This window comes from Hordeum vulgare, chromosome 2H, assembly GCF_904849725.1.
Source record: "Hordeum vulgare subsp. vulgare chromosome 2H, MorexV3_pseudomolecules_assembly, whole genome shotgun sequence".
Classification (NCBI taxonomy): domain Eukaryota; kingdom Viridiplantae; phylum Streptophyta; class Magnoliopsida; order Poales; family Poaceae; genus Hordeum; species Hordeum vulgare.
Window position 1 is genome coordinate 575,806,621 of NC_058519.1, and position 9,729 is coordinate 575,816,349.

Genomic DNA, 9,729 nt, shown 5'->3' on the forward strand with positions numbered 1-9,729 from the left:
TACTGTGTGACTTTTCCCACCGCGCTTGACACCCAACGACTAGTAGTAGTAGTAGTAGTAGTAGTAGTAGTAGTAGTAGTAGTAGTAGTAGTAGGGCGAGAGTAGTACTAGGATGGGTGACCTCCTGGGAAGTCCTCGTGTTGCATTCCCTGGGTGACCTCCTGGGAAGTCCTCGTGTTGCATTCCCCTTTTTAAATATATTTTTGCGCCATGTGACAAGGATGACGCGGGACCGTGATCTATATAACCTCATTTTCTTATTTTTGACGATTACTCTGTGACTTTTCCCACCGCGCTTGACACCCAACGACTAGTAGTAGTAGTAGTAGGGGCAAGCATAAGGAACAAATAGATAGTTGCATGTAGGATGCGATCATACCAGCACTAAAGCACCGGATCCCATCAGAACTCCGAAGTTAAGCGTGCTTGGGCGAGAGTAGTACTAGGATGGGTGACCTCCTCGGAAGTCCTCGTGTTGCATTCCCCTTTTTAAATATATTTTTGCGCCACGTGACAAGGATGACGCGGGAACGTGATCTATATGACCTCATTTTCTTATTTTTGACGATTACCGTGTGACTTTTCCCACCGCGCTTGACACCCAACGACTAGTAGTAGTAGTAGTAGTAGTAGTAGTAGTAGTAGTAGTAGTAGTAGGGGCAAGCATAAGGAACAAATAGATAGTTGCATGTCGGATGCGATCATACCAGCACTAAAGCACCGGATCCCATCAGAACTCATGTTGCATTCCCCTTTTTAAATATATTTTTACGCCACGTGACAAGGATGACGCGGGACCGTGATCTATATGACCTCATTTTCTTATTTTTGACGATTACTGTGTGACTTTTCCCACCGCGCTTGACACCCAACGACTAGTAGTAGTAGTAGTAGTAGTAGTAGTAGTAGTAGTAGTAGTAGTAGTAGGGCGAGAGTAGTACTAGGATGGGTGACCTCCTGGGAAGTCTTCGTGTTGCATTCCCCTTTTTAAATATATTTTTGCGCCACGTGACAAGGATGACGCGGGAGCGTGATCTATATGACCTCATTTTCTTATTTTTGACGATTACTGTGTGACTTTTCCCACCGCGCTTGACACCCAACGACTAGTAGTAGTAGCAGTAGTAGTGGTAGTAGTAGTAGTAGTAGTAGTAGTAGTAGTAGTAGTAGTAGTAGGGGCAAGCATAAGGAACAAATAGATAGTTGCATGTCGGATGCGATCATACCAGCACTAAAGCACCGGATCCCATCAGAACTCCGAAGTTAAGCGTGCTTGGGCGAGAGTAGTACTAGGATGGGTGACCTCCTGGGAAGTCCTCGTGTTGCATTCCCCTTTTTAAATATATTTTTGCGCCACGTGACAAGGATGACGCGGGACCGTGATCTATATGACCTCATTTTATTATTTTTGACGATTACTGTGTGACTTTTCCCACCGCGCTTGACACCCAACGACTAGTAGTAGTAGTAGTAGTAGGGCAAGCATAAGGAACAAATAGATAGTTGCATGTCGGATGCGATCATACCAGCACTAAAGCACCGGATCCCATCAGAACTCCGAAGTTAAGCGTGCTTGGGCGAGAGTAGTACTAGGATGGGTGACCTCCTGGGAAGTCCTCGTGTTGCATTCCCCTTTTTAAATATATTTTTGCGCCACGTGACAAGGATGACGCGGGAGCGTGATCTATATGACCTCATTTTCTTATTTTTGACGATTACTGTGTGACTTTTCCCACCGCGCTTGACACCCAACGACTAGTAGTAGTAGTAGTAGTAGTAGTAGTAGTAGTAGGGGCAAGCATAAGGAACAAATAGATAGTTGCATGTCGGATGCGATCATACCAGCACTAAAGCACCGGATCCCATCAGAACTCCGAAGTTAAGCGTGCTTGGGCGAGAGTAGTACTAGGATGGGTGACCTCCTGGGAAGTCCTCGTGTTGCATTCCCCTTTTTAAATATATTTTTGCGCCACGTGACAAGGATGACGCGGGACCGTGATCTATATGACCTCATTTTCTTATTTTTGACGATTACTGTGTGACTTTTCCCACCGCGCTTGACACCCAACGACTAGTAGTAGTAGTAGTAGGGGCAAGCATAAGGAACAAATAGATAGTTGCATGTCGGATTTGATCATACCAGCACTAAAGCACCGGATCCCATCAGAACTTCGAAGTTAAGCGTGCTTGGGCGAGAGTAGTACTAGGATGGGTGACCTCCTGGGAAGTCCTCGTGTTGCATTCCCCTTTTTAAATATATTTTTGCGCCACGTGACAAGGACGACGCGGGACCGTGATCTATATGACCTCATTTTCTTATTTTTGACGATTACTGTGTGACTTTTCCCACCGCGCTTGACACCCAACGACTAGTAGTAGTAGTAGTAGTAGGGCAAGCATAAGGAACAAATAGATAGTTGCATGTCGGATGCGATCATACCAGCACTAAAGCATCGGATCCCATCAGAACTCCGAACTTAAGCGTGCTTGGGCGAGAGTAGTACTAGGATGGGTGACCTCCTGGGAAGTCCTCGTGTTGCATTCCCCTTTTTAAATATATTTTCGCGCCACGTGACAAGGATGACGCGGGAGCGTGATCTATATGACCTCATTTTCTTATTTTTGACGATTACTGTGTGACTTTTCCCACCGCGCTTGACACCCAACGACTAGTAGTAGTAGTAGTAGTAGTAGTAGTAGGGGCAAGCATAAGGAACAAATAGATAGTTGCATGTCGGATGCGATCATACCAGCACTAAAGCACCGGATCCCATCAGAACTCTGAAGTTAAGCGTGCTTGGGCAAGAGTAGTACTAGGATGGGTGACCTCCTGGGAAGTCCTCGTGTTGCATTCCCCTTTTTAAATATATTTTTGCGCCACGTGACAAGGATGACGCGGGACCGTGATCTATATGACCTTATTTTCTTATTTTTGACGATTACTGTGTGACTTTTCCCACCGCGCTTGACACCCAACGACTAGTAGTAGTAGTAGTAGTAGGGGCAAGCATAAGGAACAAATAGATAGTTGCATGTCGGATGCGATCATACCAGCACTAAAGCACCGGATCCCATCAGAACTCCGAAGTTAAGCGTGCTTGGGCGAGAGTAGTACTAGGATGGGTGACCTCCTGGGAAGTCCTCGTGTTGCATTCCCCTTTTTAAATATATTTTTGCGCCACGTGACAAGGATGACGCGGGAACGTGATCTATATGACCTCATTTTCTTATTTTTGACGATTACTGTGTGACTTTTCCCACCGCGCTTGACACCCAACGACTAGTAGTAGTAGTAGTAGTAGGGGCAAGCATAAGGAACAAATAGATAGTTGCATGTCGGATGCGATCATACCAGCACTAAAGCACCGGATCCCATCAGAACTCCGAAGTTAAGCGTGCTTGGGCGAGAGTAGTACTAGGATGGGTGACCTCCTCGGAAGTCCTCGTGTTGCATTCCCCTTTTTAAATATATTTTTGCGCCACGTGACAAGGATGACGCGGGAGCGTGATCTATATGACCTCATTTTCTTATTTTTGACGATTACTGTGTGACTTTTCCCACCGCGCTTGACACCCAACGACTAGTAGTAGTAGGGGCAAGCATAAGGAACAAATAGATAGTTGCATGTCGGATGCGATCATACCAGCACTAAAGCACCGGATCCCATCAGAACTCCGAAGTTAAGCGTGCTTGGGCGAGAGTAGTACTAGGATGGGTGACCTCCTGGGAAGTCCTCGTGTTGCATTCCCCTTTTTAAATATATTTTTGCGCCACGTGACAAGGATGACGCGGGAGCGTGATCTATATGACCTCATTTTCTTATTTTTGACGATTACTGTGTGACTTTTCCCACCGCGCTTGACACCCAACGACTAGTAGTAGTAGTAGTATTAGTAGTAGTAGTAGTAGTAGTTGGGGCAAGCATAAGGAACAAATAGATAGTTGCATGTCGGATGCGATCATAACAGCACTAAAGCAACGGATCCCATCAGAACTCCGAAGTTAAGCGTGCTTGGGCGAGAGTAGTACTAGGATGGGTGACCTCCTGGGAAGTCCTCGTGTTGCATTCCCCTTTTTAAATATATTTTTGCGCCACGTGACAAGGATGACGCGGGAGCGTGATCTATATGACCTCATTTTCTTATTTTTGACGATTACTGTGTGACTTTTCCCACCGCGCTTGACACCCAACAATTATTAGTAGTAGCAGTAGTAGTAGTAGTAGTAGGGGCAAGCATAAGGAACAAATAGATAGTTGCATGTCGGATGCGATCATACCAGCACTAAAGCACCGGATCCCATCAGAACTTCGAAGTTAAGCGTGCTTGGGCGAGAGTAGTACTAGGATGGGTGACCTCCTGGGAAGTCCTCGTGTTGCATTCCCCTTTTTAAATATTTTTTTGCGCCACGTGACAAGGATGACGCGGGAGCGTGATCTATATGACCTCATTTTCTTATTTTTGACGATTACTGTGTGACTTTTCCCACCGCGCTTGACACCCAACGACTAGTAGTAGTAGGGGCAAGCATAAGGAACAAATAGATAGTTGCATGTCGGATGCGATCATACCAGCACTAAAGCACCGGATCCCATCAGAACTCCGAAGTTAAGCGTGCTTGGGCGAGAGTAGTACTAGGATGGGTGACCTCCTGGGAAGTCCTCGTGTTGCATTCCCCTTTTTAAATATATTTTTGCGCCACGTGACAAGGATGACGCGGGAGCGTGATCTATATGACCTCATTTTCTTATTTTTGACGATTACTGTGTGACTTTTCCCACCGCGCTTGACACCCAACGACTAGTAGTAGTAGTAGTAGTAGTAGTAGTAGTAGTAGTAGTAGTAGTAGTAGTAGTAGTAGTAGTTGGGGCAAGCATAAGGAACAAATAGATAGTTGCATGTCGGATGCGATCATAACAGCACTAAAGCACCGGATCCCATCAGAACTCCGAAGTTAAGCGTGCTTGGGCGAGAGTAGTACTAGGTTGGGTGACCTCCTCGGAAGTCCTCGTGTTGCATTCCCCTTTTTAAATATATTTTTGCGCCACGTGACAAGGATGACGCGGGAGCGTGATCTATATGACCTCATTTTCTTATTTTTGACGATTACTGTGTGACTTTTCCCACCGCGCTTGACACCCAACGACTAGTAGTAGTAGTAGTAGGGGCAAGCATAAGGAACAAATAGATAGTTGCATGTCGGATGCGATCATACCAGCACTAAAGCACCGGATCCCGTCAGAACTTCGAAGTTAAGCGTGCTTGGGCGAGAGTAGTACTAGGATGGGTGACCTCCTGGGAAGTCCTCGTGTTGCATTCCCCTTTTTAAATATATTTTTGCGCCACGTGACAAGGATGACGCGGGAACGTGATCTATATGACCTCATTTTCTTATTTTTGACGATTACTGTGTGACTTTTCCCACCGCGCTTGACACCCAACGACTAGTAGTAGTAGTAGTAGTAGGGGCAAGCATAAGGAACAAATAGATAGTTGCATGTCGGATGCGATCATACCAGCACTAAAGCACCGGATCCCATCAGAACTCCGAAGTTAAGCGTGCTTGGGCGAGAGTAGTACTAGGATGGGTGACCTCCTCGGAAGTCCTCGTGTTGCATTCCCCTTTTTAAATATATTTTTGCGCCACGTGACAAGGATGACGCGGGAGCGTGATCTATATGACCTCATTTTCTTATTTTTGACGATTACTGTGTGACTTTTCCCACCGCGCTTGACACCCAACGACTAGTAGTAGTAGGGGCAAGCATAAGGAACAAATAGATAGTTGCATGTCGGATGCGATCATACCAGCACTAAAGCACCGGATCCCATCAGAACTCCGAAGTTAAGCGTGCTTGGGCGAGAGTAGTACTAGGATGGGTGACCTCCTGGGAAGTCCTCGTGTTGCATTCCCCTTTTTAAATATATTTTTGCGCCACGTGACAAGGATGACGCGGGAGCGTGATCTATATGACCTCATTTTCTTATTTTTGACGATTACTGTGTGACTTTTCCCACCGCGCTTGACACCCAACGACTAGTAGTAGTAGTAGTATTAGTAGTAGTAGTAGTAGTTGGGGCAAGCATAAGGAACAAATAGATAGTTGCATGTCGGATGCGATCATAACAGAACTAAAGCACCGGATCCCATCAGAACTCCGAAGTTAAGCGTGCTTGGGCGAGAGTAGTACTAGGATGGGTGACCTCCTGGGAAGTCCTCGTGTTGCATTCCCCTTTTTAAATATATTTTTGCGCCACGTGACAAGGATGACGCGGGAGCGTGATCTATATGACCTCATTTTCTTATTTTTGACGATTACTGTGTGACTTTTCCCACCGCGCTTGACACCCAACAATTATTAGTAGTAGCAGTAGTAGTAGTAGTAGTAGGGGCAAGCATAAGGAACAAATAGATAGTTGCATGTCGGATGCGATCATACCAGCACTAAAGCACCGGATCCCATCAGAACTTCGAAGTTAAGCGTGCTTGGGCGAGAGTAGTACTAGGATGGGTGACCTCCTGGGAAGTCCTCGTGTTGCATTCCCCTTTTTAAATATTTTTTTGCGCCACGTGACAAGGATGACGCGGGAGCGTGATCTATATGACCTCATTTTCTTATTTTTGACGATTACTGTGTGACTTTTCCCACCGCGCTTGACACCCAACGACTAGTAGTAGTAGGGGCAAGCATAAGGAACAAATAGATAGTTGCATGTCGGATGCGATCATACCAGCACTAAAGCACCGGATCCCATCAGAACTCCGAAGTTAAGCGTGCTTGGGCGAGAGTAGTACTAGGATGGGTGACCTCCTGGGAAGTCCTCGTGTTGCATTCCCCTTTCTAAATATATTTTTGCGCCACGTGACAAGGATGACGCGGGAGCGTGATCTATATGACCTAATTTTCTTATTTTTGACGATTACTGTGTGACTTTTCCCACCGCGCTTGACACCCAACGACTAGTAGTAGTAGTAGTAGTAGTAGTAGTAGTAGTAGTAGTAGTAGTAGTAGTAGTTGGGGCAAGCATAAGGAACAAATAGATAGTTGCATGTCGGATGCGATCATAACAGCACTAAAGCACCGGATCCCATCAGAACTCCGAAGTTAAGCGTGCTTGGGCGAGAGTAGTACTAGGATGGGTGACCTCCTGGGAAGTCCTCGTGTTGCATTCCCCTTTTTAAATATATTTTTGCGCCACGTGACAAGGATGACGCGGGAGCGTGATCTATATGACCTCATTTTCTTATTTTTGACGATTACTGTGTGACTTTTCCCACCGCGCTTGACACCCAACGACTAGTAGTATTAGTAGTAGTAGTAGTAGTGGTAGTAGTAGTAGTAGGGGTAGGGGCAAGCATAAGGAACAAATAGATAGTTGCATGTCGGATGCGATCATACCAGCACTAAAGCACCGGATCCCATCAGAACTCCGAAGTTAAGCGTACTTGGGCGAGAGTAGTACTAGGATGGGTGACCTCCTGGGAAGTCCTCGTGTTGCATTCCCCTTTTTAAATATATTTTTGCGCCACGTGACAAGGATGACGCGGGACCGTGATCTATATGACCTCATTTTCTTATTTTTGACGATTACTGTGTGACTTTTCCCACCGCGCTTGACACCCAACGACTAGTAGTAGTAGTTGTAGTAGTGGTAGTAGTAGTAGTAGTAGTAGTAGTAGTAGGGGCAAGCATAAGGAACAAATAGATAGTTGCATGTCGGATGCGATCATACCAGCACTAAAGCACCGGATCCCATCAGAACTCCGAAGTTAAGCGTGCTTGGGCGAGAGTAGTACTAGGATGGGTGACCTCCTCGGAAGTCCTCGTGGTGCATTCCCCTTTTTAAATATATTTTTGCGCCACGTGACAAGGATGACTCGGGACCGTGATCTATATGACCTCATTTTCTTATTTTTGACGATTACTGTGTGACTTTTCCCACCGCGCTTGACACCCAACGACTACTAGTAGTAGTAGTAGTAGTAGTAGTAGTAGTAGTAGGGGCAAGCATAAGGAAGAAATAGATAGTTGCATGTCGGATGCTAACATACCAGCACTAAAGCACCGGATCCCATCAGAACTCTGAAGTTAAGCGTGCTTGGGCGAGAGTAGTACTAGGATGGGTGACCTCCTGGGAAGTCCTCGTGTTGCATTCCCCTTTTTAAATATATTTTTGCGCCACGTGACAAGGATGACGCGGGAGCGTGATCTATATGACCTCATTTTCTTATTTTTGACGATTACTGTGTGACTTTTCCCACCGCGCTTGACACCCAACGACTACTAGTAGTAGTAGTAGTAGGGGCAAGCATAAGGAACAAATAGATAGTTGCATGTCGGATGCGATCATACCAGCACTAAAGCACCGGATCCCATCAGAACTCCGAAGTTAAGCGTGCTTGGGCGAGAGTAGTACTAGGATGGGTGACCTCCTGGGAAGTCCTCGTGTTGCATTCCCCTTTTTAAATATATTTTTGCGCCACGTGACAAGGATGACGCGGGAGCGTGATCTATATGACCTCATTTTCTTATTTTTGACGATTACTGTGTGACTTTTCCCACCGCGCTTGACACCCAACGACTAGTAGTAGTAGGGGCAAGCATAAGGAACAAATAGATAGTTGCATGTCGGATGCGATCATACCAGCACAAAAGCACCGGATCCCATCAGAACTCCGAAGTTAAGCGTGCTTGGGCGAGAGTAGTACTAGGATGGGTGACCTCCTGGGAAGTCCTCGTGTTGCATTCCCCTTTTTAAATATATTTTTGCGCCACGTGACAAGGATGACGCGGGAGCGTGATCTATATGACCTCATTTTCTTATTTTTGACGATTACTGTGTGACTTTTCCCACCGCGCTTGACACCCAACGACTAGTAGTAGTAGTAGTAGTAGTAGTAGTAGTAGTAGTAGTAGTAGTAGTAGTAGTAGTAGTAGTAGTAGTTGAGGCAAGCATAAGGAACAAATAGATAGTTGCATGTCGGATGCGATCATAACAGCACTAAAGCACCGGATCCCATCAGAACTCCGAAGTTAAGCGTGCTTGGACGAGAGTAGTACTAGGTTGGGTGACCTCCTGGGAAGTCCTCGTGTTGCATTCCCCTTTTTAAATATATTTTTGCGCCACGTGACAAGGATGACGCGGGAACGTGATCTATATGACCTCATTTTCTTATTTTTGACGATTACTGTGTGACTTTTCCCACCGCGCTTGACACCCAACGACTAGTAGTAGTAGGGGCAAGCATAAGGAACAAATAGATAGTTGCATGTCGGATGCGATCATACCAGCACTAAAGCACCGGATCCCATCAAAACTTCGAAGTTAAGCGTGCTTGGGCGAGAGTAGTACTAGGATGGGTGACCTCCTGGGAAGTCCTCATGTTGCATTCCCCTTTTTAAATATATTTTTGCGCCACGTGACAAGGATGACGCGGGAGCGTGATCTATATGACCTCATTTTCTTATTTTTGACGATTACTGTGTGACTTTTCCCACCGCGCTTGACACCCAACGACTAGTAGTATTAGTAGTAGTAGTAGTAGTGGCAGTAGTAGTAGTAGGGGTAGGGGCAAGCATAAGGAACAAATAGATAGTTGCATGTCGGATGCGATCATACCAGCACTAAAGCACCGGATCCCATCAGAACTCCGAAGTTAAGCGTGCTTGGGCGAGAGTAGTACTAGGATGGGTGACCTCCTGGGAAGTCCTCGTGTTGCATTCCCCT

At 46.0% G+C, this 9,729-nt stretch overlaps 29 non-coding genes across 29 annotated transcripts; all 29 read left to right on the forward strand.

Annotated features, from left to right (window-relative positions):
* Positions 1 to 365: 365 nt before the first annotated feature.
* On the forward strand, positions 366 to 484 carry LOC123436220. The gene has a single exon (XR_006627454.1). It is a non-coding gene; the product is annotated as a 5S ribosomal RNA (ribosomal RNA).
* Positions 485 to 1,212: 728 nt separating this feature from the next.
* Positions 1,213 to 1,331, forward strand: LOC123435380. Its single transcript, XR_006626633.1, has one exon. It is a non-coding gene; the product is annotated as a 5S ribosomal RNA (ribosomal RNA).
* A 181-nt stretch (positions 1,332 to 1,512) lies between these two features.
* Positions 1,513 to 1,631, forward strand: LOC123435391. The gene has a single exon (XR_006626644.1). It is a non-coding gene; the product is annotated as a 5S ribosomal RNA (ribosomal RNA).
* Positions 1,632 to 1,828: 197 nt separating this feature from the next.
* On the forward strand, positions 1,829 to 1,947 carry LOC123435403. Its single transcript, XR_006626655.1, has one exon. It is a non-coding gene; the product is annotated as a 5S ribosomal RNA (ribosomal RNA).
* A 179-nt stretch (positions 1,948 to 2,126) lies between these two features.
* LOC123432504 lies at positions 2,127 to 2,245 on the forward strand. Its single transcript, XR_006624083.1, has one exon. It is a non-coding gene; the product is annotated as a 5S ribosomal RNA (ribosomal RNA).
* A 181-nt stretch (positions 2,246 to 2,426) lies between these two features.
* Positions 2,427 to 2,545, forward strand: LOC123431872. The gene has a single exon (XR_006623469.1). It is a non-coding gene; the product is annotated as a 5S ribosomal RNA (ribosomal RNA).
* Positions 2,546 to 2,736: 191 nt separating this feature from the next.
* On the forward strand, positions 2,737 to 2,855 carry LOC123438330. Its single transcript, XR_006629479.1, has one exon. It is a non-coding gene; the product is annotated as a 5S ribosomal RNA (ribosomal RNA).
* Positions 2,856 to 3,037: 182 nt separating this feature from the next.
* Positions 3,038 to 3,156, forward strand: LOC123435415. Its single transcript, XR_006626667.1, has one exon. It is a non-coding gene; the product is annotated as a 5S ribosomal RNA (ribosomal RNA).
* Positions 3,157 to 3,338: 182 nt separating this feature from the next.
* LOC123436221 lies at positions 3,339 to 3,457 on the forward strand. Its single transcript, XR_006627455.1, has one exon. It is a non-coding gene; the product is annotated as a 5S ribosomal RNA (ribosomal RNA).
* Positions 3,458 to 3,630: 173 nt separating this feature from the next.
* LOC123435426 lies at positions 3,631 to 3,749 on the forward strand. Its single transcript, XR_006626678.1, has one exon. It is a non-coding gene; the product is annotated as a 5S ribosomal RNA (ribosomal RNA).
* A 203-nt stretch (positions 3,750 to 3,952) lies between these two features.
* LOC123432213 lies at positions 3,953 to 4,071 on the forward strand. The gene has a single exon (XR_006623807.1). It is a non-coding gene; the product is annotated as a 5S ribosomal RNA (ribosomal RNA).
* A 194-nt stretch (positions 4,072 to 4,265) lies between these two features.
* LOC123436472 lies at positions 4,266 to 4,384 on the forward strand. The gene has a single exon (XR_006627696.1). It is a non-coding gene; the product is annotated as a 5S ribosomal RNA (ribosomal RNA).
* A 173-nt stretch (positions 4,385 to 4,557) lies between these two features.
* On the forward strand, positions 4,558 to 4,676 carry LOC123435438. The gene has a single exon (XR_006626689.1). It is a non-coding gene; the product is annotated as a 5S ribosomal RNA (ribosomal RNA).
* A 227-nt stretch (positions 4,677 to 4,903) lies between these two features.
* LOC123432337 lies at positions 4,904 to 5,022 on the forward strand. The gene has a single exon (XR_006623925.1). It is a non-coding gene; the product is annotated as a 5S ribosomal RNA (ribosomal RNA).
* A 179-nt stretch (positions 5,023 to 5,201) lies between these two features.
* LOC123437334 lies at positions 5,202 to 5,320 on the forward strand. The gene has a single exon (XR_006628520.1). It is a non-coding gene; the product is annotated as a 5S ribosomal RNA (ribosomal RNA).
* A 182-nt stretch (positions 5,321 to 5,502) lies between these two features.
* Positions 5,503 to 5,621, forward strand: LOC123436222. Its single transcript, XR_006627456.1, has one exon. It is a non-coding gene; the product is annotated as a 5S ribosomal RNA (ribosomal RNA).
* A 173-nt stretch (positions 5,622 to 5,794) lies between these two features.
* On the forward strand, positions 5,795 to 5,913 carry LOC123435451. Its single transcript, XR_006626701.1, has one exon. It is a non-coding gene; the product is annotated as a 5S ribosomal RNA (ribosomal RNA).
* A 200-nt stretch (positions 5,914 to 6,113) lies between these two features.
* On the forward strand, positions 6,114 to 6,232 carry LOC123432159. The gene has a single exon (XR_006623755.1). It is a non-coding gene; the product is annotated as a 5S ribosomal RNA (ribosomal RNA).
* A 194-nt stretch (positions 6,233 to 6,426) lies between these two features.
* Positions 6,427 to 6,545, forward strand: LOC123436473. Its single transcript, XR_006627697.1, has one exon. It is a non-coding gene; the product is annotated as a 5S ribosomal RNA (ribosomal RNA).
* Positions 6,546 to 6,718: 173 nt separating this feature from the next.
* LOC123435463 lies at positions 6,719 to 6,837 on the forward strand. Its single transcript, XR_006626712.1, has one exon. It is a non-coding gene; the product is annotated as a 5S ribosomal RNA (ribosomal RNA).
* Positions 6,838 to 7,055: 218 nt separating this feature from the next.
* LOC123437862 lies at positions 7,056 to 7,174 on the forward strand. Its single transcript, XR_006629029.1, has one exon. It is a non-coding gene; the product is annotated as a 5S ribosomal RNA (ribosomal RNA).
* A 212-nt stretch (positions 7,175 to 7,386) lies between these two features.
* Positions 7,387 to 7,505, forward strand: LOC123436853. Its single transcript, XR_006628061.1, has one exon. It is a non-coding gene; the product is annotated as a 5S ribosomal RNA (ribosomal RNA).
* A 215-nt stretch (positions 7,506 to 7,720) lies between these two features.
* Positions 7,721 to 7,839, forward strand: LOC123438344. The gene has a single exon (XR_006629492.1). It is a non-coding gene; the product is annotated as a 5S ribosomal RNA (ribosomal RNA).
* A 200-nt stretch (positions 7,840 to 8,039) lies between these two features.
* LOC123432147 lies at positions 8,040 to 8,158 on the forward strand. Its single transcript, XR_006623744.1, has one exon. It is a non-coding gene; the product is annotated as a 5S ribosomal RNA (ribosomal RNA).
* A 182-nt stretch (positions 8,159 to 8,340) lies between these two features.
* Positions 8,341 to 8,459, forward strand: LOC123435474. Its single transcript, XR_006626723.1, has one exon. It is a non-coding gene; the product is annotated as a 5S ribosomal RNA (ribosomal RNA).
* A 173-nt stretch (positions 8,460 to 8,632) lies between these two features.
* LOC123435168 lies at positions 8,633 to 8,751 on the forward strand. Its single transcript, XR_006626429.1, has one exon. It is a non-coding gene; the product is annotated as a 5S ribosomal RNA (ribosomal RNA).
* A 233-nt stretch (positions 8,752 to 8,984) lies between these two features.
* LOC123432139 lies at positions 8,985 to 9,103 on the forward strand. Its single transcript, XR_006623736.1, has one exon. It is a non-coding gene; the product is annotated as a 5S ribosomal RNA (ribosomal RNA).
* Positions 9,104 to 9,276: 173 nt separating this feature from the next.
* LOC123432915 lies at positions 9,277 to 9,395 on the forward strand. The gene has a single exon (XR_006624481.1). It is a non-coding gene; the product is annotated as a 5S ribosomal RNA (ribosomal RNA).
* A 212-nt stretch (positions 9,396 to 9,607) lies between these two features.
* Positions 9,608 to 9,726, forward strand: LOC123435486. The gene has a single exon (XR_006626734.1). It is a non-coding gene; the product is annotated as a 5S ribosomal RNA (ribosomal RNA).
* Positions 9,727 to 9,729: the final 3 nt, after the last annotated feature.